Source organism: Eulemur rufifrons, unplaced genomic scaffold (genome assembly GCF_041146395.1).
Source record: "Eulemur rufifrons isolate Redbay unplaced genomic scaffold, OSU_ERuf_1 scaffold_107, whole genome shotgun sequence".
In the NCBI taxonomy this organism is placed as follows: Eukaryota; Metazoa; Chordata; class Mammalia; order Primates; family Lemuridae; genus Eulemur; species Eulemur rufifrons.
In genome coordinates this window covers 120,519-146,573 of record NW_027182889.1, presented here as the reverse complement: position 1 = coordinate 146,573, position 26,055 = coordinate 120,519, and the positions used below count along the sequence as shown (strand labels likewise).

The 26,055-nt window shown below is 55.0% G+C and overlaps 1 protein-coding gene across 1 annotated transcript in view; it reads left to right on the top strand.

Annotated features, from left to right (window-relative positions):
* ANKRD11 (ankyrin repeat domain containing 11) overlaps positions 1-26,055 on the top strand; it is a 163,202-nt gene that overhangs the window by 35,055 nt on the left and 102,092 nt on the right. The gene's annotated exons all lie outside the window — the stretch shown is intronic.

The following is a 26,055-nucleotide window of genomic DNA, read 5'->3' as shown; positions in this document are numbered from 1 at the left end:
TGGTTGTTGCTGTCTTTTTCTGTTGATTCCGGACGTTCAGTTTTTCTGCAGCTCTGGAATCAGGATGCCCACGGACAGGCAGCGTTTGTACCGTCGTGACCCCTGTGCTTGGGTGGGCCTGGTCGTTGCTGCTGACGCTGGCCTCAGCTCAGCTGCCTTGCGTGTATTGCTGTTACTGACAGTGTTGAGTGTCATCGATGTTAGGACGTCTTCAGAAGGGTTACACTGAGATTCAGCCTTGAAATGGGAAGTTCTTGTGTGCACAGAAAGTCGAGCAGTAGCTGCGCAGCACACGGTTCCTCAGGGAGGCACAAGATTGTCGTGGCCCGATGGCTGCAGTTTCAAATTCTTGCAAAGCAAACAGCTGAGTGTTTTCTGGAACCCGAGGAAGGACGATACTGTGAGCAAGTGCAGCTCTGCTGTACCTGAGGACTGAGGACTCCCTGCCTGGTGGGGGAGGCAGAGGCTCCCACGTGACCTGGCCCGTGACCCGGCCGTCTGGAGGGCACTGTAGTGTTGGAGTGGCAGCTGTTTTTAGCAATACAGTTGATCTGTGGTATGAGGGGAGAAGTGTGGGGACGTGCACGTGGCCTGTTGGTGGCCCCAGGAGGGTGTGATCACCTCAGCCGCGGGCTGACCAGGTGGGAAGCATGGCAGGAGGCCTTGAGTGTGCAGGGTCAGGTGAGCAGCAGGGGTGAGAGGGCAGCGTGGCTGGGGGCTGGGAGAGGCGGGGCTGGGGCAGATCCATGGGGGCCGGAGGAGTGTGGAAAGGAGCTGCGGGTTAGTTCCAGAGGAATTTTTGTAGTATGTGCTAGTTGGTGTGTATTAGGATATTTTATGTTTAAAAACAGAAAACTTGTTTTGTAGCAAAAGCTGTAGTAAGTACAGCTTAGTGGGGATTGGTGGCAGGGCTCCCACAGTGGACACCAAAGGGTGGGATCATTGGAAGGCTTGGCCTCGGGCAGGAGGGACCCTGGTTCCTCCAGAGGGGAGGCCGTGTGGGTGAGGGTGTGGCCGGCCGCAGCGGTGGAGGCTGAGGGTCCGCGAGTCTGGGTTTGTTGGGGAGGAGTGGGAGGAGGTGGAGTTCGGGCAGTCAGGCGTGAGACCAAGTGTGGTGCCTGCCACAGTTCGGGTGCCGGACCCTCCACACCTCATGTTGAAATTGGATCCCGAGTGTTGGAGGTGGGGCTTCGTGGGAGGTGTTGGGGTCGTGGGGGCAGACCCCTCATGAGATGGCTTGGTGCTGCTGTTTGGGTTCTAGCTCTGTGTTTTTTCCAGTAAGTTCCCTGAGGGCTGGCTGTTGAACAGAGAGCCTGGCACGTCTCCCCCTTCTTGCGTCCTCTCTGGCTGTGTCGTCTGCACAGGCTCCCGTCAGCGTCCCCCTGAGTGGAAGCAGCTGGGGGCCGTGCAGCGCTGTGAGCAAAGTGGATGCTCTGTGTGGGTCACCCAGACTCGGGTGTCCTTTACAGCAGTGCAAATGCGCTGAGACAGCGTGCTGGGCAGGCCCTCGGGGAGCCCAGCGGAGCACATGTGTGCTGAGGCATCGTGGGGCCCTCTGGTTCTGTGGCCCAGACCCGCGGTTGCCTGTCTGCGTCTGCCGCACGTTTTCAGCGGTCCGGGCCCCTTCACTGAGGCTCAGCAGTGGGCAGGCAGGATGTGCTGCGAGGAACAGCAGTCGGGTGTTTGGCACCAGGTGCTGGGCTGGGAGCAGGACTGGGAAAGAGAGGGAGGATCCTCGGATGGCGGGGGCGGGCAGGGACAGGGCAGTGGTCCCAACGCTGCTGTGGCAGGGGACCTGCAGGTGTGGGTTGAGGGGGCTCCGGTGTGGAGCCGCATGGCTGGAACACAGGACGCAGGAAGCCGCTGGGTGGGCAGGCAGGGAGGCTCACAGGCACAGTCGGGGGGGGGGCAGTTGTACTGGGTCCTTCTCAGGCTTGGCTCCTTTCAAAGCTTCAGGAGGAGCACCCCCTGACACAGCCCCCCCCACGTGCACTGCTCTGCCGGGAGCACCCCCTGCACAGGCCCCCCCCCACGTGCACTGCTCTGCCGGGAGCACCCCCTGACACAGCCCCCCCCACGTGCACTGCTCTGCCGGGAGCACCCCCTGACACAGGCCCCCCCCACGTGCACTGCTCTGCCGGGAGCACCCCCTGACACAGGCCCCCCCCACGTGCACTGCTCTGCCGGGAGCACCCCCTGACACAGGCCCCCCCCACGTGCACTGCTCTGCCGGGAGCACCCCCTGACACAGGCCCCCCCCACGTGCACTGCTCTGCCGGGAGCACCCCCTGACACAGGCCCCCCCCACGTGCACTGCTCTGCCGGGAGCACCCCCTGACACAGCCCCCCCCCACGTGCACTGCTCTGCCGGGAGCACCCCCTGACACAGGCCCCCCCCACGTGCACTGCTCTGCCGGGAGCACCCCCTGACACAGGCCCCCCCCACGTGCACTGCTCTGCCGGGAGCACCCCCTGACACAGGCCCCCCCCACGTGCACTGCTCTGCCGGGAGCACCCCCTGACACAGCCCCCCCCACGTGCACTGCTCTGCCGGGAGCACCCCCTGACACAGGCCCCCCCCACGTGCACTGCTCTGCCGGGAGCACCCCCTGACACAGCCCCCCCCACGTGCACTGCTCTGCCGGGAGCACCCCCTGACACAGGCCCCCCCCACGTGCACTGCTCTGCCGGGAGCACCCCCTGACACAGGCCCCCCCCACGTGCACTGCTCTGCCGGGAGCACCCCCTGACACAGCCCCCCCCCACGTGCACTGCTCTGCCGGGAGCACCCCCTGACACAGGCCCCCCCCACGTGCACTGCTCTGCCGGGAGCACCCCCTGACACAGCCCCCCCCCACGTGCACTGCTCTGCCGGGAGCACCCCCTGACACAGGCCCCCCCCACGTGCACTGCTCTGCCGGGAGCACCCCCTGACACAGCCCCCCCCCACGTGCACTGCTCTGCCGGGAGCACCCCCTGACACAGGCCCCCCCCACGTGCACTGCTCTGCCGGGAGCACCCCCCGACACAGCCCCCCCCACGTGCACTGCTCTGCCGGGAGCACCCCCTGACACAGCCCCCCCCCACGTGCACTGCTCTGCCGGGAGCACCCCCTGACACAGGCCCCCCCCACGTGCACTGCTCTGCCGGGAGCACCCCCTGACACAGCCCCCCCCCACGTGCACTGCTCTGCCGGGAGCACCCCCTGACACAGGCCCCCCCCACGTGCACTGCTCTGCCGGGAGCACCCCCCGACACAGCCCCCCCCACGTGCACTGCTCTGCCGGGAGCACCCCCTGACACAGGCCCCCCCCACGTGCACTGCTCTGCCGGGAGCACCCCCTGACACAGGCCCCCCCCACGTGCACTGCTCTGCCGGGAGCACCCCCTGACACAGCCCCCCCCCACGTGCACTGCTCTGCCGGGAGCACCCCCTGACACAGGCCCCCCCCACGTGCACTGCTCTGCCGGGAGCACCCCCCGACACAGCCCCCCCCACGTGCACTGCTCTGCCGGGAGCACCCCCTGACACAGCCCCCCCCCACGTGCACTGCTCTGCCGGGAGCACCCCCTGACACAGGCCCCCCCCACGTGCACTGCTCTGCCGGGAGCACCCCCTGACACAGCCCCCCCCCACGTGCACTGCTCTGCCGGGAGCACCCCCTGACACAGGCCCCCCCCACGTGCACTGCTCTGCCGGGAGCACCCCCCGACACAGCCCCCCCCACGTGCACTGCTCTGCCGGGAGCACCCCCTGACACAGGCCCCCCCCACGTGCACTGCTCTGCCGGGAGCACCCCCTGACACAGGCCCCCCCCACGTGCACTGCTCTGCCGGGAGCACCCCCTGACACAGGCCCCCCCCACGTGCACTGCTCTGCCGGGAGCACCCCCTGACACAGCCCCCCCCACGTGCACTGCTCTTCCGGGAGCACCCCCTGACACAGCCCCCCCCCACGTGCACTGCTCTGCCGGGAGCACCCCCTGACACAGGCCCCCCCCACGTGCACTGCTCTGCCGGGAGCACCCCCTGACACAGGCCCCCCCCACGTGCACTGCTCTGCCGGGAGCACCCCCTGACACAGCCCCCCCCCCACGTGCACTGCTCTGCCGGGAGCACCCCCTGACACAGCCCCCCCCCACATGCACTGCTCTGCCGGGAGCACCCCCTGACACAGGCCCCCCCCACGTGCACTGCTCTGCCGGGAGCACCCCCTGACACAGCCCCCCCCCACGTGCACTGCTCTGCCGGGAGCACCCCCTGACACAGGCCCCCCCCACGTGCACTGCTCTGCCGGGAGCACCCCCCTGACACAGGCCCCCCCCACGTGCACTGCTCTGCCGGGAGCACCCCCTGACACAGGCCCCCCCCCACGTGCACTGCTCTGCCGGGAGCACCCCCTGACACAGGCCCCCCCCACGTGCACTGCTCTGCCGGGAGCACCCCCTGACACAGGCCCCCCCCCACGTGCACTGCTCTGCCGGGAGCACCCCCCGACACAGCCCCCCCCCACGTGCACTGCTCTGCCGGGAGCACCCCCCGACACAGCCCCCCCCACATGCACTGCTCTGCCGGGAGCACCCCCTGACACAGGCCCCCCCCACGTGCACTGCTCTGCCGGGAGCACCCCCTGACACAGGCCCCCCCCACGTGCACTGCTCTGCCGGGAGCACCCCCTGACACAGGCCCCCCCCACGTGCACTGCTCTGCCGGGAGCACCCCCTGACACAGGCCCCCCCCACGTGCACTGCTCTGCCGGGAGCACCCCCCTGACACAGGCCCCCCCCACGTGCACTGCTCTGCCGGGAGCACCCCCTGACACAGCCCCCCCCCACGTGCACTGCTCTGCCGGGAGCACCCCCTGACACAGGCCCCCCCCCACCTGCACTGCTCTGCCGGGAGCACCCCCCGACACAGCCCCCCCCACGTGCACTGCTCTGCCGGGAGCACCCCCTGACACAGGCCCCCCCCACGTGCACTGCTCTGCCGGGAGCACCCCCTGACACAGGCCCCCCCCACATGCACTGCTCTGCCGGGAGCACCCCCTGACACAGCCCCCCCCACATGCACTGCTCTGCCGGGAGCACCCCCTGACACAGCCCCCCCCCACGTGCACTGCTCTGCCGGGAGCACCCCCTGACACAGCCCCCCCCCACGTGCACTGCTCTGCCGGGAGCACCCCCTGACACAGGCCCCCCCCACGTGCACTGCTCTGCCGGGAGCACCCCCTGACACAGGCCCCCCCACATGCACTGCTCTGCAGGGAGCACCCCCTGACACAGGCCCCCCCCACGTGCACTGCTCTGCCGGGAGCACCCCCTGACACAGGCCCCACAGTCCTTCATGTGAGTTTGGGTGAAGGAACGTCTGGCTCCTCCGCCCTGCTGCCTCCACCTCCGTCCCAGTGTCCCACCTTTCTACTCTGCTAGGGCCTGATCAAGGATTTCTTACTCCTGTGTGAAATATAATTAGAAAGAAGTCCTTTTAAATTGCTAAAAAATTGTTAAAAAGCATCGTTCCTTAAGATAGTCATTGTTCTAAATGTGGATTTCCCAAAAAACAAAGCAAAACCAAACTTCATATTCTCTCATGTGCTAGGCCATTCTTTCTTTTTCCCTTCAAATGAAATCTTTCTTTTAAAAGAAAATACTAATTTCCTGATTTTAGTAAAGAGGCTGTTGGGATAGACATCAAAGTGAGATTTCAGGTATGAGGCAGGGAATCGTCCCTGTGTGTGTTGAACTGTTCTGTTGTTCCCCACAGTGGGAATAGCCTGGCAGCCTGGAGGAGGTGTGGGTTATCCACAGCCTCTGCGGGTCATTGGGGGTCAGAGTCAGGGACATGGGTGATGCCCGCGAGAGGTGGGGTGTTGCTTCCAGGGAGTGGCATCTTTCAGTCCGCGGGGAGGACTCTTAGGTTGGCTGGAACCCACAGAGGCTGGACTTGCTCAGTCAGAGGTACGGCTTAAACTAGGGGTGCTGCTGTATATATTTTCTGTTTTTGTTTTTTTTTTTTTTTTTTTTTGAGACAGAGTCTCACTCTGTTGCCCAGGCTAGAGTGAGTGCCGTGGCGTCAGCCTAGCTCACAGCAACCTCAAACTCCTGGGCTCAAGCGATCCTCCTGTCTCAGCCTCCCGAGTAGCTGGGACTACAGGCATGCGCCACCATGCCCGGCTAATTTTTTCTATATATATTTTTAGCTGTCCATATAATTTCTTTCTATTTTTAGAGGTGGGGTCTCGCTCTTGCTCAGGCTGGTCTCGAACTCCTGAGCTCAAACGATCCGCCCACCTCGGCCTCCCAGAGAGCTAGGATTACAGGCGTGAGCCACCACGCCCGGCTATATTTTCTAAATAGATAAAACAGTCCTCCTCCCTCTCACTACTGTGTTGGTTAATGCCACATCCAAACAGCCTGTTTTACAAACAAGCCACAAGGGATAAGGTCTTAACTTTCTAGGAAGGAATCGGCCCTGAACAGTTGCCCCCAAGCTGGGCCAGTTGTGGGGAGATAGGAGTTCAGGAAGCAAGTGCCTGACACCCCCATGCCCAGACCTGTCACTTGGAAGCCAGTGTGATGGGACTCTGGGCTGACACGTTAGGCGCTGTGTGCATCTGTGTGGTGCCTGCCCACCGGGGTGGTGCTGTCTCCCCGGTTTCGGTTTGTTTCTGTGGGTGCAGTTCCCTGAGAGCCAGCCCACAATGAGGGCTCCTTGGTCGCTGCTTCGTACCTGCTTTCTGTTTGTTAGAATTTCTGAAAGTTGCCTTGCGTGTGGGTAGACCCTGGGGTGGCCCATGATGTTGTGCTTTGCTTTGCTTTTGGGGAGGAGGCAGTGGAGAAAGAGTGACGACGGGACTGCAGGTGAAGGCTAGGGGTGGGCCAGGTCAGGCTGATGCCGACAGCTCTCCCCACCCTTCGCCCCTCCCCAGAAGTAGGCCATCGGCAACTTCTGGAGCCCAAGAAAAGTGTTTTAACGTTCAGCTGTGCTTCCTTCATTCACAAGGAGTTGGGGTGGGCCGCAGTCTGTTCGGTTACGATTCAGGGAGGGGCACAGCTAGAGCGCACTCTGGGCGGGAGCCCTTGTCTGCCGGGTACGTTGTTTTGCCACTACCTGTTCCCGTGGAGGGTCTCCATCCAGAGTGTTGTTTATTCTGCTTGTGATTTTAAAAATTGCAGCTCACTGTTTACCTGTTTTAACTCTTATTACTATTTTGTGTCAAACACAAAAATTACTTACCTTCCTTGGTAAAGCACCTAAGTGAGCTGCGACTCATTTCAGATTTAAGCTTTTCGTCGGCTTTTGTTGCAGCCTTGGTGAGTCTGATGTTCCACTGAAACCGTGTTCTTGGTCCTCAGAGTCTCTGCTGCCGTGTCCGGCCTGACGGGTGCTGTGTCTTGGCAGGTTTCTGCTCCTCTGTTGACACTGTCCCCAGGGACAAGCCTCTGTTCTCCAGGTGGGCTCCCTCTCCACCTGTTTGGCTCTTACTCGGCCCCTCACATGGGCACGTCTGCTTCTGAGTGCGTCTTGGTCCTAGGTCACTACTCTTTGCCCCATTAATTCATCCCTTTGTGAATCTTTGCATGTAGAAAAGGGTGTTCCTCACTCTAAAGAACAGTGTCCCTGGTGCATTCGTTTCTCTTGCTGGCAGAAACCGGCTGAGAGGGCTTAACAGGTCTGGCAGCTTCCGCTCGGGGAGAGTGTTGCTGCCCGGTGTCCCGTGCGCAGCAGGCACCTGGGCGTGTGGCGGGCATCCTCCCACGGCGGTGGTGCTGGCACTGCGGCGCTAGGTGGGGCTTGCTTGGGAACTGGAGCACTTGTGTCTCCTCACTGACTGGGGCGCCCCTGATGCCCTGGAGTGCAGGTGCCTGTGTGGACTGTGAGCAAGTTTAATTCGAAATATTTAACATTTGAAAATTTTTCTGGCTAGAGGAAAAATTCATGTTTGTCTTCTTAATGAAAGCGGCAGAGACTGGATATTATGAAGTGTTCAGGGACAGGGGCAGAAGTGACGGTTAAGGTCATGCTGAGTTCAAGTGCACTGGAGGCTTGCGGGGGTGCAGAGGCTGTGATGGGGGCTGGAGGTGGGGGGCACACAGCCCTTCCTGCTGGGGGGACCTCTGTGTGGGATTCCGTAATCCACCCACGTTCCTGGTGGATGTGGGGGGCAGGGTTAACCCAGCCATTCTCTGCCCCTGGTGGGACACTTAGAGACTTCTGGAAATGATTCCTAGAGGTGCACCATGATTCCTGAATGACAGTCCGGCAAGATGAAAAATAAATGTGTTTTGGCCTAAAACCTAGAGGAATTGAGAGACAGACACAAAAACAGCGTGTCTGGGGAAGCTATGAGGAGAGAGAAGTTCGTAGAATTGTCTCTACTGCAGATCAGATTGAAGCAAAAATTAGGGAAAGGAGAGTCTTAGAAGCTTAGTCTTTATTTTAATACGAGTATCCTGAGATCCAGGTCCAGAAGGGTTTTCTAGAGAAGTTCCACTCCGTCCTTCCCTCCATCACACCCACAAGCACAGGTTTTGGAAGTCAGCGTATAGTGTAGGGTATTGAAATTGAGTCCTTAGTGAACAAAAAGCAGTCATTACCTGGTGTCTTCCCCGAGGCACCTTGCGAGCCGGGCCTCCCTTTCCCAGGCTGCTCTGCGTTCATGTGGCTTCTGTCCCTGGTGGTTCCTGCCCTGTTAATTTGCTGTGTAGACACTGAGGAAATTTTAGGCCTACCTTACCCTTGTCATATCGGTGAATTAATATTTATTACTTTTTATAAAAAAGTGTATTTCTTGGATCTTAGTCACAGCTGATCTTGATTTTGCTTTCAGTGTGAAGATCTTTAATTTCCAGACTGAATTTGGGGTTTTCTAAACTAGAATAGATTGTTGTGAAGTCTGCCAGTAAACGCCATCGGCTGAGGTCTCGGATGACCTCAGGAAGCTCTTTCTGGAGAGTGGCGGTTAGTGGCTGGCACCTTGGGAACACGGAGATGCTGCCTGTGGCCCTGTTAGATTAATTTTTTAGAATTAGGTTTGCATATCTTTGAAATAATTCTTTTTTTGAAGAATTTTTTTTTATGGCTTTGCATTTGTTACTGCGGGGTGGAATATATTCTGACATTGGATTTGCAAGATCTTGAAGTCTGTGTAATAGAGCCTGTTTTGAGAATTTCTTTAGCCTCTTTAGAATGAAAATTCATTTGAATATTTTAGGACTTTACTCCAAAGAGTTTTAGCACATGCACAGCACAGGAAGCTTTTATTTTCTGTGAGCAATGATCTGTACTCTTTCCTTCTCCCTTCCGACGCGTGTAGCCGTGGCAGGATCTGTACACACACCACAGCCACAGATAGGCCGGTGATCGGCACCACGTGGATTCATTTTCTGCTCTGTACCTGGAGGAAGGTTAGTTCCCTCTCTGCAGCCCCTGCTGGAGGCCAGGGCGGCCGCTGCAGCCTCTCCAGGGCTCTCAGGGCTCTGCCCACGCGGCTCTCTGAGTTGCACTTGTTTGGCCCTTAGTTTCTGCTCGGCCGTTTTTGGTGGTCTGCTTTCCCCAGTCCCACTGTTGTCCACCGTCCTCCACCGGAACATTCACACTTCACAGCAGTGTGTGTCTAGGGTGTTCTCTGTGTCCCATTAGGCAGGCGGCTGGTGTCGGAAGTGAGCGCCACACGCACACGAGTTTGTCTTGAGACCTCCGTCCTCAAATCCTGCTGTTTCCTCATGGATGACAGAGTTAGGAAGGTGAGCTGGGGCTCAGCCCCGAGCCAGCGACAAGCACAATGCCCGGATGTGTGGGTGTGTGTGTGGGGGCTGTGGGGGTGTGTGTGGGTGTGTGTGGGTGTGTGTGGGGGTGTGGGTGTGTGTGTGGGGGGGGCTGTGGGGGTATGTGGGGGTGTGTGGGGGTGTGGGTGTGTGTGTGTGGGGGTGTGTGGGTGTGTGTGTGGGGGCTGTGGGTGTGTGTGTGGGTGTGTGTGGGGGTATGTGGGGGTGTGTGGGGGTGTGGGTGTGTGTGTGTGGGGGTGTGTGGGTGTGTGTGTGGGGGGTGTGTGGGTGTGTGTGGGGGGGCTGTGGGGGTATGTGGGGGTGTGTGGGGGTGTGTGTGTGTGGGGTGTGTGGGTGTGTGTGGGGGGGCTGTGGGGGTATGTGGGGGTGTGTGTGGGGGGGTGTGGGGGGGTGTGGGGGCTGTGGGTGTGGGTGTGTGGGGGTGGGGGTGTGGGGGTGTGGGGGCTGTGGGTGTGTGTGGGGGTGTGTGTGGGGGTCTGTGGGTGTGTGTGGGTGTGTGTGTGTGGGTGTGGGGGCTGTGTGGGTGTGTGGGTGTGTGTGGGGGTGTGTGTGGGGGTGTGTGTGGGGGCTGTGGGGGTGTGTGGGTGTGTGTGTGGGTGTGGGGGCTGTGGGGGTGTGTGGGGGTGTGGGTGTGTGTGTGTGGGGGTGTGTGTGTGGGGGTGTGGGGGCTGTGGGGGTGTGTGGGTGTGTGTGTGGGTGTGGGGGCTGTGGGGGTGTGTGGGGGTGTGTGGGTGTGTGTGTGGGTGTGGGGGCTGTGGGGGTGTGTGGGGGTGTGTGGGTGTGTGTGGGGGTGTGTGGGTGTGGGTGTGTGTGTGGGGGCTGTGGAGGTGTGGGGGGGTAGGCTCTGTGGGTGTGTGTGTGGGGGTGTGGGCGTGTGTGTGTGGGGGCTGTGGTGTGTGTGGGGGTGTGGGCGTGTGTGTGTGGGGGGGTGTGTGGGGCTCTGTGGGTGTGTGTGTGTGGGGGTGTGGGGGTTTGTGGGTGTGTGTGGGGGGCTGTGGGGGCTGTGGGGCCGGAGCCCTTTCCTGCTGGAAGCCGGCTGTCGGGGCTGGGCCTTGACTGAGCTCTGCTTGTCGGAGTTTAACTTATAACCGGGTCCACACATGATACTTTGGAATGAAAACAGTCTACAGAGTTCTAAGGTTCACAGAGCTTTGTTTAGAACACGTTTGTGTTATGTGTGAACAGTGTAGGTGAATAGAACACGCTTTTCTTTGCTGACTCAGGCTCTCTAGCGTGTGTTTCAACTTCATCTGAAACTTGGCGTTGCGTTTTAGGTGGCTTTCCTCACCCACATCCCTAGATCACTGTTTTACATTGCGAACTTTGACACTTGTTTTTTTTTTCTTTAGTGCAGTTTTTAGCACTAAAAGGACTTTTAGGACTAAAAGATGGTCCCTGATTTAGGATGATTTGACTTACGATTTTTTGACTTTACTATGAATTTGTTAGGACATAACCCCATGGTAAGTTGAGAGGAGCATCTCGATTTGATTTTATCTCCTTAGAAGCAAAATCATTAACTTGGTGTTGTGTGCTTTTAAATTTTTATATATTCAGAGATCATGCATATTTGTGCTCATGACTCAAACATAGAATTATTTATACTGAGAAACTGCATCTTTCAAAAAAGTTTTAAGAACAGTGGTATTTGCTTGAACCTTAAGTGCCGTAAGTGGGAGATATATGAGAGTTTTATTATGATTATGCATGTATTTCCATTTTGAATAATATTTATCACGTATTGAGATAATTTTTCATGGTGATATTTACCTTTAAGATAAGTGGGAAATGCAGTTGCAGTTGGTAACTTGAGATTTGAATCCTTGTGCGTAGGAGGAGCTGTGCTGGGCTCCTAGTTTAGGGCAGCCTTGCTCACTGTGCTGCAGGACCCGGTGTGTCTCATTCAATAGCTTCCTCCCTGTCCCAGGTCATGAAGACGACATTCTGTGCCTTCTGAGAATTCGGTACTTTTGCCATTTACGTTTAAGCCTTTGATCCAGCCCAGGTTGATTCTGTGTGTGGTTTGCTGTGAGGAGCCGGTGTGGACAGTTCTGCGTGTGGACACCAGCTGTCCTGGCCGCATGTGCTGTCGGACTGCTCAGCGCCCAGACCTGTTGAGAGCCAGGCCTCCGGGTGTGCTTGCCATGGCGTGGGTGCACTGCCCTGGCCACCCTGCCTCTGCTCGGGACACTGTCAGCTGGCTTGATGGTGTGTCTGGTTGTTGCTGGTATCCAGAAATGCGGCTGACTTGTGTATATTTATGTCATATTTTGTATCCAGGAGTTTCTCTTTCTACAGATGTGAAAGCTCGGAATGCTAGAGGCTGTTAGAATGTACCCAAGGTTACTTAGCCATTACAGGGGCAGGTCGAATTTTCACCGTGGGCGTCAGCTGCCGCAGCGCCTAGGTGTAGCTTGCACGTTGATCTGTAGGATAATTAAACTGGCCACTGCGTGAAGGTGTGTTGGAGGGTGAGATGCAAACTGGAATTCCTGGTGGCATTAGGAGCCGTGGAGACTCCCAGCAGAGAGGCACATGTGTCCGAGGTGCAGAGGTGCGACAGAGGTCAGAGTGGCCAGGACTGCGCAGCCTCTCGGACGGACGCTGGGAGCCGGGGGGCCTGGAGAGCCTGGGTGTGAGGGGACGCCCCTCGGCCCCAAGCCCCTTGGCTGTACTAATCCCCTGGGACAGCTCCTGCTGAGTGGGTCTCTGGAGAGACGGAGCGGACGGGACTGTGCTCAGAGTAGGTGGTGGTGTCTGCGGCGGGAGTAGGGGAGCCGGGGGCCTGGAGGGGTGGCGGCGGCTGCTGTTGCTGCTGCTGCGCCGGTTGCTGGAAACGTTAGCCTGAAGCAGACAGGCATCCAGGCAGTGAGTCTTCCAGCTTTGCGTTTATAATTGAAAGGTTTTTTTGTGGCTTTTCTCTTTTATTCTCTGTCATAGGAGACATAAGTGTCGTCTTTGATTCATGGAATGAAAGTCCCATGTCATCCTCCCCCGTCCTCCCCACCCCTGTTTATAAATGGACATTACTTTCTTCTCAGTTTGAAGGTTAGAAGGTGTGTCCTGTGTTTTCATTTATGGCTCTGTCCTCAGGGAATCTTGGTTTGTTTCACTGTTTGGAAAAGGGCAGTATGCAGGTTGATGCTTTTGGGGTGAGCGTTGTTTTCTTTATGACGCCTCTGTCCTTGTACGTCACCTTTTAGGAGGTTGGGGACAAGTTGTTCTCAATTTATCAATCGGGACCATGTTTTGTTAGATGAAAGTACTTTGCACCTCCCCACTGTTCCCTCTGCTTTTTAAAGTTACGGTTGAAGCCTGGCCTGGTTGGTGGCTCACGCCTGTAATCCCAGCACTCTGGGAGGCCGAGGCAGGAGGATCAGTTGAGGTCAGGAGTTCGAGACCAGCCTGAGCAAGAGCAAGACCCCATCTCTACAAAAAAATAGGAAAAATTAGCCAGGTGTTGTGGCGTGCCTGTAGTCCCAGCTACTTGGGAGGCTGAGGCAGGAGGATCGCTTGAGCCCAGGAGTTTGCAGTTGCTGTGAGCTGTGATGGTGCCACGGCACTCTAGCCTGGACAACAGAGTGAGACCCTGTCTCAGAAAAAAAAAGATAAATGTATATTAGATTTAGAATTCTGTTCACTTAGTTTAAAAAAGTAGATACATCTATTAAGAGCAAAATATGCAAAATTTTAAAAAGGGGTACCATTATTTAACCTCTGTTTAAGGATTTATCAACTGACAATTGCCTAGGTTATTCTTTCATAATTACCGCAGATGATTATAGTAATTTCATTAAGACAAAAATGTAGTGAAAGTTTTTTGGTTTGTAAAGATCCTATACTTAAGTGTCAGTGTGAAAAGGTTATTTTTTTTTCCTTTGTTTTTTGTTTTTTGAGATGAGGTCTCACTGTGTCGCAGCGTCACCTGGGCCCAAGTGATCTTCCACCTCCCGAGTAGCTGGAGCTACCAGTGAGCACCACCGTGCCCAGTTTGAAAGTTATTTTATTTCTTATTTTATATCCGAAGGGGTAGCTTGAAGGAAATCTTGATGGTAACTTCATAATAGAAGGGCTTTGGTTGCCCTGGCGCTGGTGTATTTTGGTCTGAATTGTCGTCTTCGCTTTCAGCCTGCTCCAGCTCTGTTACTGCCGAGTGGCCGTCCTCTTCTGCCGTCTAACGCCGGGATGTACTGACTGAGGCTCCCGTGTAATACTTGCTGTTGGAAACCAGTGTGTCTTTTCTGTCTGAATTTCCCTGGGCATGGGGGTGTCTTCCAGGAGAGAAACTTGGGTTGTCGTATTTTAACAGAAGAAAATTTTACTCCACTTTTTCAAATGGGGAATTGTGCGTTTTGCCCAGGGGGCTTCCGGTCAGGTTGTTGGGAGGTGCACGTGGACATGCAGGAGACTCTGCCCACAGCCACAGACGGTCCCCACGGCCACAGACGGTCCCCACGGCCACACGGTCCCCACAGCATGGCTGCGTGTCCTGTGGAACTTGGGGGCTTTAGAGAGGAGGGACACTGCCAGCTTGTTGAATTAGAGAAATTGAAGTATAATAGCAAGTTATTCCTCGAATTGAGAACCTGAAGCGTGTGTGTGTGTGTGTGTGTGTGTGTGCAGTGCTGTGGGCTGTGTGTGTGCGCATGTGTGGGTGTGTAGCGCTGTGGGCCGTGTGTGTGTGTGTGTGTGTGTAGCGCTGTGGGCCGTGTGTGTGTGTGTGTGTGTGTGTGCAGCGCTGTGGGCCGTGTGTGTGTGTGTGTGTGTGTGTGTGCAGCGCTGTGGGCCGTGTGTGTGTGTGTGTGTGTATGTGCAGCGCTGTGGGCTGTGTGTGTGTGTGTGTGTGTGTGTGCAGCGCTGTGGGCCGTGTGTGTGTGTGTGTGTGTGTGTGTGTGCAGCGCTGTGGGCCGTGTGTGTGTGTGTGTGTGTGTATGTGCAGCGCTGTGGGCCGTGTGTGTGTGTGTGTGTGTGCAGCGCTGTGGGCCGTGTGTGTGTGTGTGTGTGTGTGCAGCGCTGTGGGCTGTGTGTGTGTGTGTAGCGCTGTGGGCCGTGTGTGTGTGTGTAGTGCTGTGGGCCGTGTGTGTGTGTGTGTGTGTGTGTAGCGCTGTGGGCCGTGTGTGTGTGTGTGTGTGTGTAGCGCTGTGGGCCGTGTGTGTGTGTGTGTGTGTGCAGCGCTGTGGGCCGTGTGTGTGTGTGTGTGTGTGTGTGTGCAGCGCTGTGGGCCGTGTGTGTGTGTGTGTGTGCAGCGCTGTGGGCTGTGTGTGTGTGTGTGTGTGTGTAGCGCTGTGGGCCGTGTGTGTGTGTGTGTGTGTGCAGCGCTGTGGGCCGTGTGTGTGTGTGTGTGTGTAGCGCTGTGGGCCGTGTGTGTGTGTGTGTGTGCAGCGCTGTGGGCCGTGTGTGTGTGTGTGTGTGTAGCGCTGTGGGCCGTGTGTGTGTGTGTGTGTGTGTAGCGCTGTGGGCCGTGTGTGTGTGTGTGTGTGTAGCGCTGTGGGCCGTGTGTGTGTGTGTGTGTGTAGCGCTGTGGGCCGTGTGTGTGTGTGTGTGTGTGTAGCGCTGTGGGCCGTGTGTGTGTGTGTGTGTGTAGCGCTGTGGGCCGTGTGTGTGTGTGTGTGTGTAGCGCTGTGGGCCGTGTGTGTGTGTGTGTGTGTGTAGCGCTGTGGGCCGTGTGTGTGTGTGTGTGTGTAGCGCTGTGGGCCGTGTGTGTGTGTGTGTGTGTAGCGCTGTGGGCCGTGTGTGTGTGTGTGTGTGTGTAGCGCTGTGGGCCGTGTGTGTGTGTGTGTGTGTGCAGCGCTGTGGGCCGTGTGTGTGTGTGTGTGTGTAGCGCTGTGGGCCGTGTGTGTGTGTGTGTGTGTAGCGCTGTGGGCCGTGTGTGTGTGTGTGTGTGTGTGTAGCGCTGTGGGCCGTGTGTGTGTGTGTGTGTGTGCAGCGCTGTGGGCCGTGTGTGTGTGTGTGTGTGTGTAGCGCTGTGGGCCGTGTGTGTGTGTGTGTGTGTGCAGCGCTGTGGGCCGTGTGTGTGTGTGTGTGTGTGTAGCGCTGTGGGCCGTGTGTGTGTGTGTGTGTGTGTGTGTGCAGCGCTGTGGGCCGTGTGTGTGTGTGTGTGTGTAGCGCTGTGGGCCGTGTGTGTGTGTGTGTGTGTGTAGCGCTGTGGGCCGTGTGTGTGTGTGTGTAGCGCTGTGGGCCGTGTGTGTGTGTGTGTGTGTGTGTGTGTAGTGCTGTGGGCCGTGTGTGTGTGTGTGTGTGTAGCGCTGTGGGCCGTGTGTGTGTGTGTGTGTGTGTAGCGCTGTGGGCCGTGTGTGTGTGTGTGTAGCGCTGTGGGCCGTGTGTGTGTGTGTGTGTGTGTAGCGCTGTGGGCCGTGTGTGTGTGTGTGCAGCGCTGTGGGCCGTGTGTGTGTGTGTGTGTGTGCAGCGCTGTGGGCCGTGTGTGTGTGTGTGTGTGTGTGTGTGCAGCGCTGTGGGCCGTGTGTGTGTGTGTGTGTGCAGCGCTGTGGGCCGTGTGTGTGTGTGTGTGTGTGTGTGCAGCGCTGTGGGCCGTGTGTGTGTGTGTGTGTGTGTATGTATGTGTGTGTCCATTAGGGCACAGGCTCTACAGCCTGGGCTCCATCTTGGCTGGTGGCAAATTGTTCATCCTCTGAGAACTTGGCTTCTCACAGGAAAAGCGGAAGCGATACTGTCACCTCGTAAGGGTGCTGTCAGGCCCAGAGGACCCGCTCTGGAGAGCCCGGGGCTGGGCCGTGGGCGTGTGGCCAGTGTGGACGGGTGGGGACCGCCGTGTGCCGGGCCGGTGCAGACCGGGGCGTGTCTGTGAACCACACAGGGCCCGCGCGGGCGTCGCAGTAAGGACATCACGGGGCAGGGCACACTGGCGTGGGCCAGCTTGCTTTGATGTAGCTTCTGTCCCTCACAATTCTTAATAAACGAAGCAGCAGGTTCTCTGAGGCGACTGCCGGGGGATTGGAGGGTTTCCCTGAGCGGGAGGGCGGGCAGATGTGTGCCTTGGTCCGGAGCCTGGTCCGGAGCCGCGCTGAGGCAGTGGCGGCTTCCTCTCCGGTGAGAGGCTGGGTGGGGCTTGGGGTGGCTTCGGGGGGGCGCTCGGTTTCTCAGCCTGGGCGTCCCTCCCAGGGTGGCAGGGGCTGTTTGTGGTGGGGAGCAAGTGCGCGTCGGGGGGCGCCCGGCAGAGCTCATTAACGCGGTTTTCAAATAGGAATGTGAAAGATGACACATGAGGAACAATCTCCGTTTTGTTCGTCGTAAGCGATTTAATTCACTCTGGTGATGTTCCTTTCATGACCGGCTGGGTGTCAGGGTGCGGGGGTGAAGCAGGGGTTTCGGGATGCTGGCGAGACCAGCCTGCAGCGGGAGCCCCTGCCAGCGCGTCACTGCCAGAGCGTCGCCCTCCCCACGGGGAGGAGCGTCCCTGCCTCGTAGGGATGTGTGGGCATGCGAGGCAGCGCTGCCTGCCTCAGCGCCAGCTCAGGCCTGTGACGGCAGAGTGTGCGGTCCCACCCCGTCCCTTGCTCACGCCCACCTTCGCACTGCGGTCCCTGGCTCTTAGGGGCTCAGCTGTGTGGGCCGTTGCTGGAGCTCACATTCTACACGGAAAGAACAGTACACGTTTAGGGACAGTATGTATTTTTAAAGGAAAAGGATGTTATGTTGGATATTGAAGATATTAGACTTTTGGAACTAGAAAGGTTTTAGGGATTATCAAATCTATACTCTTGTTTTATAGATTAATAATCTTTTCCCTTTAGTACTTAAAACAATCCTTTCAGAAAGACCTGGCATCCTGTGAGTACTAGACACTTCAACTGTATCTTCCTACTCTAAAAAAGGTTTAAGAAAACTTCTATAAGTTGTAGCATATAACATGTTTAAAGGAAAACATTTACATTCCATATCGATTTCTGGATCACTTGTCTAGTTTTGGAAGAAAGCTGGATTTTTGATGGGCATTGCATGGAATGATTGGGTCACCTTGGAGAGTGCTGCTGTCTTTTTTGAGACAAAGTCTCACTCTGTTGCCCAGGCTAGAGTGCCTTGGCGTCAGCCTAGCTCACAGCAACCTCAAACTCCTGGGCTCAAGCGATCCTCCTGCCTCAGCCTCCCGAGTAGCTGGGACTACAGGCATGCGCCACCAGGCCCGGCTAATTTTTCATATATATTTTTAGTTGTCCGGCTAATTTCTTTCTATTTTTTTTTTTTTTTTTTTAGTAAAGACGGGGTCTCTCTCTTGCTCAGGCTGGTCTTGAACTCCTGAGCTCAAACAATCCGCCCGCCTTGGCCTCCCAGAGTGCTAGGATTACAGGCGTGGGCCACTGTGCCTGGTCTAGTGCTGCTGTCTTAACATTAGATTTTAAGATCCGTAAACATTGGTTTTTCTTTTCCCCATTTATTTATATCTTAATTTCTTTCAACAATGTTTTGTAGTTTCCTGTGTATGAATCTTGCACCTCTTTGGTTAAATTTATTGCTAAATATTTTATTCTTCTTACAAATGGAAATGTTTTCTTAGAAACTTTCTTTTCAGATTGCTTATTGATTGTGCGATGTGTGTGATGATGCAGCTGAGTTGTGTCTTGATCTTGTGTCACATGACTTTGCTAAACTTATTTATTGTATAGTTTTTTCTTTTGGTAGATTCTCTAAGATTTTACATTACTTTTTTTAAGGTGAGTTTTCTAGCTGGGCCCCCTTGAGTTGCAGCTGTGGTGGTTTCGGGCGTCCTGTCTGTGCTCCTGACGTGGGCTGGTGCGTGGCTGCTGGGAAGTCCTGTCTCCGTGGGTCTTACGCTGGGGGTGGGGGTGGGGGAGACTTGGGAGCTCTATCTGATTCTGCTGTTCCTACTGAGCGAAAGACAGGCTGGCAGTTAGTGTCGTGCAGTCTGCCGTTCTTGGATTATTCGTTTTGTGGAAATAAAACAGATGAGTGTTGTGAGAGGTTGTCAATAAATGAGCAGTTCAGCAGGAGCTTCCCATGAATGAACATGTTCAGTCGCCCGTGAGGGACCAGGGAGTGGTGGGGGCAGCTGTGGACCCCGCAGACAGGCAGGTTGACAACACAGTCATGCCTTCTGCTGAGTTTTGCCATTTAGGTGTGATGCTGATGTGGAATTCTGTGGGCTTGCTAAGAGCTGGAAATAATATTGGTTGTATGTATTTCTGATTTAGGCCTACGGAAAGTTGGTTTTACGACTTTGTTCGTCAGAATTTCAGCTGCGTTTGTGACTTCTGAGGGACAGCCAGGTTTTCCTGTTACTGTGGGGAGGCAAGGGATTCACTGCCCTGGGAACAGGTTGACTTCGGGCTGTCGACTTCCGGGTCGGAAGCCAGCACCAGGGATGAGTCACGGCGTCCTGGTCGCTCCTGCTGGGCAGAATCAGCTGGCTTTGCACAGAGCAGTGTTGGCTTTTCCGCTGCTCCTTCTGTTGTGGTGCGGGGTGTTGTCTCACGGCCTGCGTTCGAGTCACTCTCTCTCGTTGCGTTTCGTGCGTTTATCCTCCAAACTTTCAGGTGTTTCCCAGTCCTTGATCTACAGGGTTTCCCTTTTTGTTTTTCATTATAGCTATGCGTCTGTTTACTTTAGAAAACTCCTTTTTGTCATTTCTCTGGATTTGGTAAGAAAAGGAAGGCTGTGGTATGAGCTAGATGCCTTCTCTGAGGACTGGAGGCCGACCCCTCGGAGCTGGTGTTTGTTCCTTGGAGAGCGAGTCCGTTGCGGCCAGGCAAGGTCCATGGTCCACAGGGAGGCGGCTGTGCTGCGTCACCCTCTGCTGTCATTCTGCAGCCATTCGTTTTGCACTTTCTTCTGTTAAGGGGTATGAAGAAAATTGTGGGGACAATAATTTTGTTTCTTGCTTTGTTTTTCCTGGAGTAAAAAAAAGCATTTGAATTGAAGAAGGAAGCATGCTTTTCCTTCCAGTTCCTTCCCCACCCTCACCTCGCTTCTAGAGTTTGCTTAGTTTAGTTGCCTTTGTTTCCTAGAGCTTCTCTCTCTACTCTGATCAAACAGTAACAAATAGCCCCCCATCCTAAAAAGAACCCCACGAAAACCAAGAAACAAATAACTGAGCACTTTCCTCCTCCCAGCTGAAAACAGGGCATTGTTTCCCTGGAAGGAAGCCAAGGTCAGAGTGACAGCGGAGGGGACTCCGTGGGCAGCCCTGCCGCAGCCAGAGTGGGGGGCTGTGGGGTTCCCCGCATGTCCCGGGAGGGAGAGTGGTAGATAGAGCTCCTTTGCCCGTGGAATTCAATCTGTTGTATTTTTGTGTGATTGAGAACTTTAAAATAAGCAAGGATAGATTTGTGGTCTTCAAACAGTGTTCTATTTAAGTCTTCTAAGGTTATATTTTGAGGAGATTTTTAAAGCCGTAATAAGAAAAGTATGCGTGTCCGTATTTCACATCTTCAGTTTCCAGAGAGATGGTGGTTACGAGTGTGGCTCTCGCGGATGCAGGTCAGCCAACTTGGATCTGCGTCCTGGCCCCGAGAGCTAATGCGCAGCCTTGGCTGAATGTCTCACACCCCAGGGCCTCAGTTTTGTCATCTGAAAAGGGGGGACGATGATGCCTGCCTTTGGGGATTATTGTGAGGATTAAATGAGTTAATGTTAGGTAAAACCATATGAAATTGCCAATATTGGGCCTTTTCTTAGAGAAATGAGCTTGTATATTCACATACACTGGGAAGAAGTAATTGAGAGAGCTCCCTTGTACACTTTGGGCAGTTTCTTCCAATGGTAACATCCTGCAAATATAGGATAATATCACAACCAGGACGTTGGCGTTGATAGAATTTACCAGGCTTGCTCAGATTGCCCTGGCGCTGCTTGTGCTCAGGGCTGCGTGCGAGAGACCGTCCAGTCCCCGGCGCAGGTCCCTGTGCCCACTGCTGTCCAGCTGCCCGGTAGCTCCACAAGCACGAAGATCGCCTGCTGCTTTTTTGGACGACACCCAGCTCCTCCTGCCCTGTCACCCTTGTTCCTAACCCCTGGAGGCCACTAATTTGTCCTCTATTTCTACAATTCTGTCATATGAGAATGACATATCAATGGAATCATAGGAATGTGACCTTTCGCGGTTGGCTTTTTCTGCCCGGCGTAATTCCCTAGAGACCCCCCAAGTCGTTGCCTGTATCAGGAGCTTGTTCCTTTTCATTGCTGAGTCGTGTTCCACAGTGTGGCTAGACCACAGTTCGACCCAGTGAAGTACGTCTGGGCTGATGCCAGTTTTGGCAGTTACTATTTTTTTTTTTTTTTTTTTTTGAGATGGGGTCTTGCCCTGTCACCCAGGCTGGAGTACAGTGGTGTCATCATAGCGCACTGCAGCCTCCAGCTCCTGGGCTTGAGCGATCCTCCCTCCTCAGCCTCCAAGCAGCTGATTTTGACCTACAAAAATGGCAGTCTCAGACGGTTCGGTCTAGTTAGGTCAGGCACTGAGTGGTTTGTTGCTGTGAGTGTTGGCAGAAGGGTCACGTGTTTCATCCCATCTCTGTGCGTGTATTTTAACTTACTGAAAAAGTGTTTATTAGGAGAGCCACGGCTCTGCACTGGTCCCTTAAACCCAGCCTGTGCTCCTGTGCTCACAGCACTTGATGAAAGGGGCAGGATGCTGCTCTTCGGTGGGGGGTGAGAAGAGAGAGAGGCCCAGTGCTGAGGCTGCTGGGGGGTGGCCGCTGTCCGGAACCCCGGGCTCAGGGGTGCTAGCTTGGCCAGCGTGTGGGCGCCTGCCCTGGACCCTGCTCACGGGGTCGGCAGATGGTTCCAGTGTGGACGTAACCAGTTAGCCTGACTTACACCAGTGAGAACTGTAGTTCTGCATAAGATTGGGATTGAAAAGGTGGTTCTCGGGCCCACAGTGTTGCGAGTCCTGTGGGCTAAGGCCAGTGCAGTAAGCCCAGGCTTTGCTAATTTGCATTCCTGGCATGGAGGGCCCTGGGAACGTGGGTAGAGGGAGGGAGCTCTCCCCCGTGTGGGCTTGAGCAGCGTTCAGCGCTGCATGAACCGAGTGTGGGGCTGCTGCAGGCGGCTCAGTCTCTTGGTGTCGACTGGAGTTAGTTCCATCAGTGTGGGTGAAAAGAACTCATCTTACGCCAAGTGAAAACTGTGATCAGCAGTTATAAGGTCAAGTGGGAGTGAATTAAATATTCATAAATGCAGATGTATAAGTAAAATTCTTCTAAAATTTGGGGTTCCATTTGAGGAGAAGAGGGAGACTCAGTGTGCTGAAAACGTTAGTAATCTTGGACTTTAATTCTTTCCCCAAAATAATAATCACATTTATCCAGACTCCTTCCAAGGCTCTGATTCCACAACAGGGACAGCTGTGGGCGGGGACTTTGCACCGCGGGGTGGGGGGGTGGAGCGGCGCTTCCGTGCCGTGCGGGAAGGGAGGGGAAAGCCGGACAGTGTGGTGTTTCGGTGCCTGTGCACGTCCTGTAATGGCTGAATCAGGCCAGCGAGCATATCTGTCCCCCAACACGTGTCATTTCTGTGTGGTCTTAACAGTCAGGCTCTTCGTCTCTAGCTGTCTTGGAATAGACAATACATCATTATTGTAATCACCCTGCTGTGTAATAGAACACCAGAACTTATTCTTGCTGCATAACTAAGTTTGTACCCATTGATGGTATTTTTTTTTTTTAAATGTTTTTTCTCTGCCCCTAATGTGAATAGCTCTTTACAGACGGAGGTTGTCGAGGTAAGATAGAGTAGAAAGGTAAATTTAGGCTGGGTGTGGTGGCTCATGACTATAATCCCAGTACTTTGGGAGGCCGAGGTGGGAGGATGACCGGAGCCCAGGAGTTGGAGGCTGCAGTGAGCTATGATGGCGCCACTGCACTGCAGCCTGGGTGGCAGAGCGAGACCCTGTCTCCAAAAACTTAAAATATAAAAGAAAGATACATTTAAAATCTTGCATTTCTCTACCATTTAGAGATAACCACCATTAATGTCTAAGATACTTTCTAATTTTTCTTTCACAGATTGTATCTGGCAGACTTCGTTAGTACCTGAGATTATCGTCTTGTCTGCCTTGCCAGTCCTGTGGGTGGAAGCATCTCTCTTGCTTTACGCAGATCCTTGTTCAGGTTGTGCGTAGTGACGACCCTGCACCCCTGGTCCCCGGCACCGTTGTCTTCCCGCGGCTGCCCTTCCCGTTTCCGCGGTCGGTCTGCACAGGTCTGCGTGTCCCGGGCTGCTGCAGCTGTCCGCTGACAGCAGGACGCATACCCTGGTGTGTCTGTTTTTAAACACGGCTTGTTTACGGTGTTGGTGGTCTTAGTGTGAGCATGTATGTTACATGCAGCTGCTTTTCCTATCTTAGAATATTTCTTCAGCGTTTATTCCCAATATTTTAGAGGTTCTTGATTTGTTTGTGTTGCCTTCCAGGAACCCCGGAGTCAGTCACCAAACTTTGTTCCCTTAGAATGAAAATATCTTTAGACCAGGTTTGGGAGACTGGGAGGTTCTATTCCCAACTTGCTTTTAATACCCTGTGTGACCTTAGGCAATAAAAAATCATCTTACTTTACCTAATTTGGGCCCAGTTTCCTCATGTGTAAAGCAGCGGTTGGATTAAAGCAGTTCTCTGCCAGGCTGTTTTGCCCTGTAGGGGACTTGTGACGTTGTCTGGAGACAGTTTTGGCTGTCACAGCTTGGTGGGGCCCCTGCTGGCATCTGGGAGGGGGGTGCCGCTCAGCCCGTCCCATGCACAGGTTCTGTCCACAGTGTCACCGCCGCTGGGCTTGAGAATCGTTAAGTTAAAGACGGTCTGAGTTTCCTTCAGATTCTGACAGTAGCTGTTGTTGTCACTTGCTGTGTCCCTGTGCAGACAGTCGTCACATACTGTATTTCTGATACTGCCGTTATAGGAAAGTTGAGAAGCTTCATGACATATTTGCTGCTTTTCATTAAAACCAAGTTGTGTTGCCGTTGGAAACTGCTCATTCACAGTTGTTTTTAATAGTCCTTGAGGTTAGTAGCACCTTTGATAAATCCCGCACAGGAGCGTGAGGACAGAAAAACCAAACCTCACTCCGTCTTTGCAAAACACACACGTCATAAGTGTCATCAGGAAACCGGGCTGTTCTTTTGGACGCTGAGTGCAGAGTGCGGGAACCTTGCTTCAGACAAGCCCTGGTGTCCTGGCCGTCTGCTGTCCCTGTCTGTGTGTCCCTGACCGAGTCCCCGGCCGCCTGCCTGCCGTCTGGAGGGGTGTGGTAAAATGGGAGTGCGGGAGGGTTTTTTTCCCCATGTATACTGGTTTAATTCTTGAAGGTCTCAAAGCTCTCCTGGGAGATGGTGCAGTTTCATTCCATTTTCTTTACAGAATGGTCCTGCAGTGTAGTCTTTCCCTTTTAAAAGACTTGGTAGAAATGAAATCACCTCATTATTTTCCTGCACCTTTTTTTTTTTTTTTTTTTTTGACAGAGTCCTGTTCTGTCGCCCTGGCTGGAGAGCTGTGGTGCCAGCCTCGCTCACTGCAGCCTCTGACTCCTGGGCTCCAGCCATCCTCCTGCCTCAGCCTCCCGAGTAGCTGGGACTACAGATGTGAACCACCCCACCCGGCTAATTTTTCTGTCTTTTGTAGAGACACGGGGTCTTGTTCTTGCTCAGTTTAGTCTCGAACTCCTGACCTTAAGCAATCCTCCCACCTCTGCCTCGCAGAGTGCTAGGATCACAGGCATGAGCTCCTGCACCTTTTCTACACTTTAAAAGTTAATATGCTTCTTAAATTTAAAATCAGCTTTTTTAAAAAAAAATACCTTATTGGGAATGTTAATTATGTTTATATGGCAAGACTACTGTATTTTATTTATTTGATTTCTTATGTATAGAACCCTCTAAAATCTGGTATTATAGTAATTCTGCAATATTGTATTATATACAGTCATTTGCTCTTTTTTTGCTATTAGACTTTGGATTGACCTTCAAATTGTTGAAATTGCTACATTTTCATATAAAAAGATTGATGAATCAAAATAAGTATTTGTCTCAGTATTTTAATTAAATTCCTAGTTGTGAGTTATAGGAATAAATTATTTCAGTTAATCACAGAATGGAGCGCGACCCCCACAGCACGTCCCTTGCCTTCTCTCTCCTCTGTGAGGTCCGCTGGGACGGTGGTGGAGGGGCAGGTGCTTTGGCTCCCGCTGGCATTCACCTCCCTCACCACCACCACCAAAGGGAACCGTTATTTTGAATTTTATAATTTCTTTAACTTTTTACTGAACTTTTACTATGCGCATAGTAAATCAAATGTATTGCGTTTCAGGTGCTTTTGAAAGCTACAGGCGTGTTGGATATATTCCCCTAAGACCTGCTTTTTCAGTCATTGTGATTTTTGAGATTCAGCTATGTTGATACGTGCAGGTGTAGCTCAGTAATTAATCAGGAAATAGTCACACTCGGGCAGTGGCTGTGGAGTGTGGACCTGCACCTGCCAGGCAGGTGCTAGAGCAGCCGGGGCTTCTTTGGGCGGATGTGCCCACGTGGCTGAGCCGCCCTTTGGGGTGCCACCGGGTGCTGCTCCATCAGGGAGGCCCTCTGCGTAGAACCACCCCCAGACAGCATTTTGCAGTCACATTTACAGGATGTGTAGGCGTTTGTGGGTTTGCTGTGATCCCCTTGTGTGTCCAGAGTTGTGCTGGGAAGTACTCAAACTCCCGGGGGGAGGACGCTGGGATCCATTTCTGAACTGAGCTCACGTGAAGTCTGTGTCTTTGAGAACAGACCCCTACGTGGGTTAAGGCCGTAAAGAGAGTAGAGTGGGGTGAGGTGGCCTCGCCTGGTGCAGTGTAGGCGGCAATGGGGACCCTGAGCACAGACTCGGGGCACACGGACGCTGAGGGGCCTCCAGGTCGAGGAGAGTGGGGGGTTGGGGGCCAGGTGGGGCTGGTGAGGAAGGTGAACCAAAGGGAGAGAAGTTTGGGTTTCATCCTGAGTGTGGCAGGAGGTCCGCAGAGGATGCAGAGCACTTTGGCAAAGATTGATGACTGTATTCTGAGATTCTGTCCAGTGCCACCCACGCCCAGGCGTGGAAACGCTGCGAGTGGCCCCTGGGCGGGCGAGCCTGGTGCTGAGCCGCGTCCCCAGGGCGAGCCCCTCCCAGGTCAGTGGACAACCAAGGCCGTCCTTCCCTCCGCCGCCTGCGGGGCTCTGTTCTCTAGGAAAGACGGGGAGTCGGAGTTGGGATTCCAGTGCCCGGCCAGCCAGCGCGCTTCTGGCAACTTCCGCCGTCACAGGGAGCAGGAGCGGGTGGGGGTTATGGAGA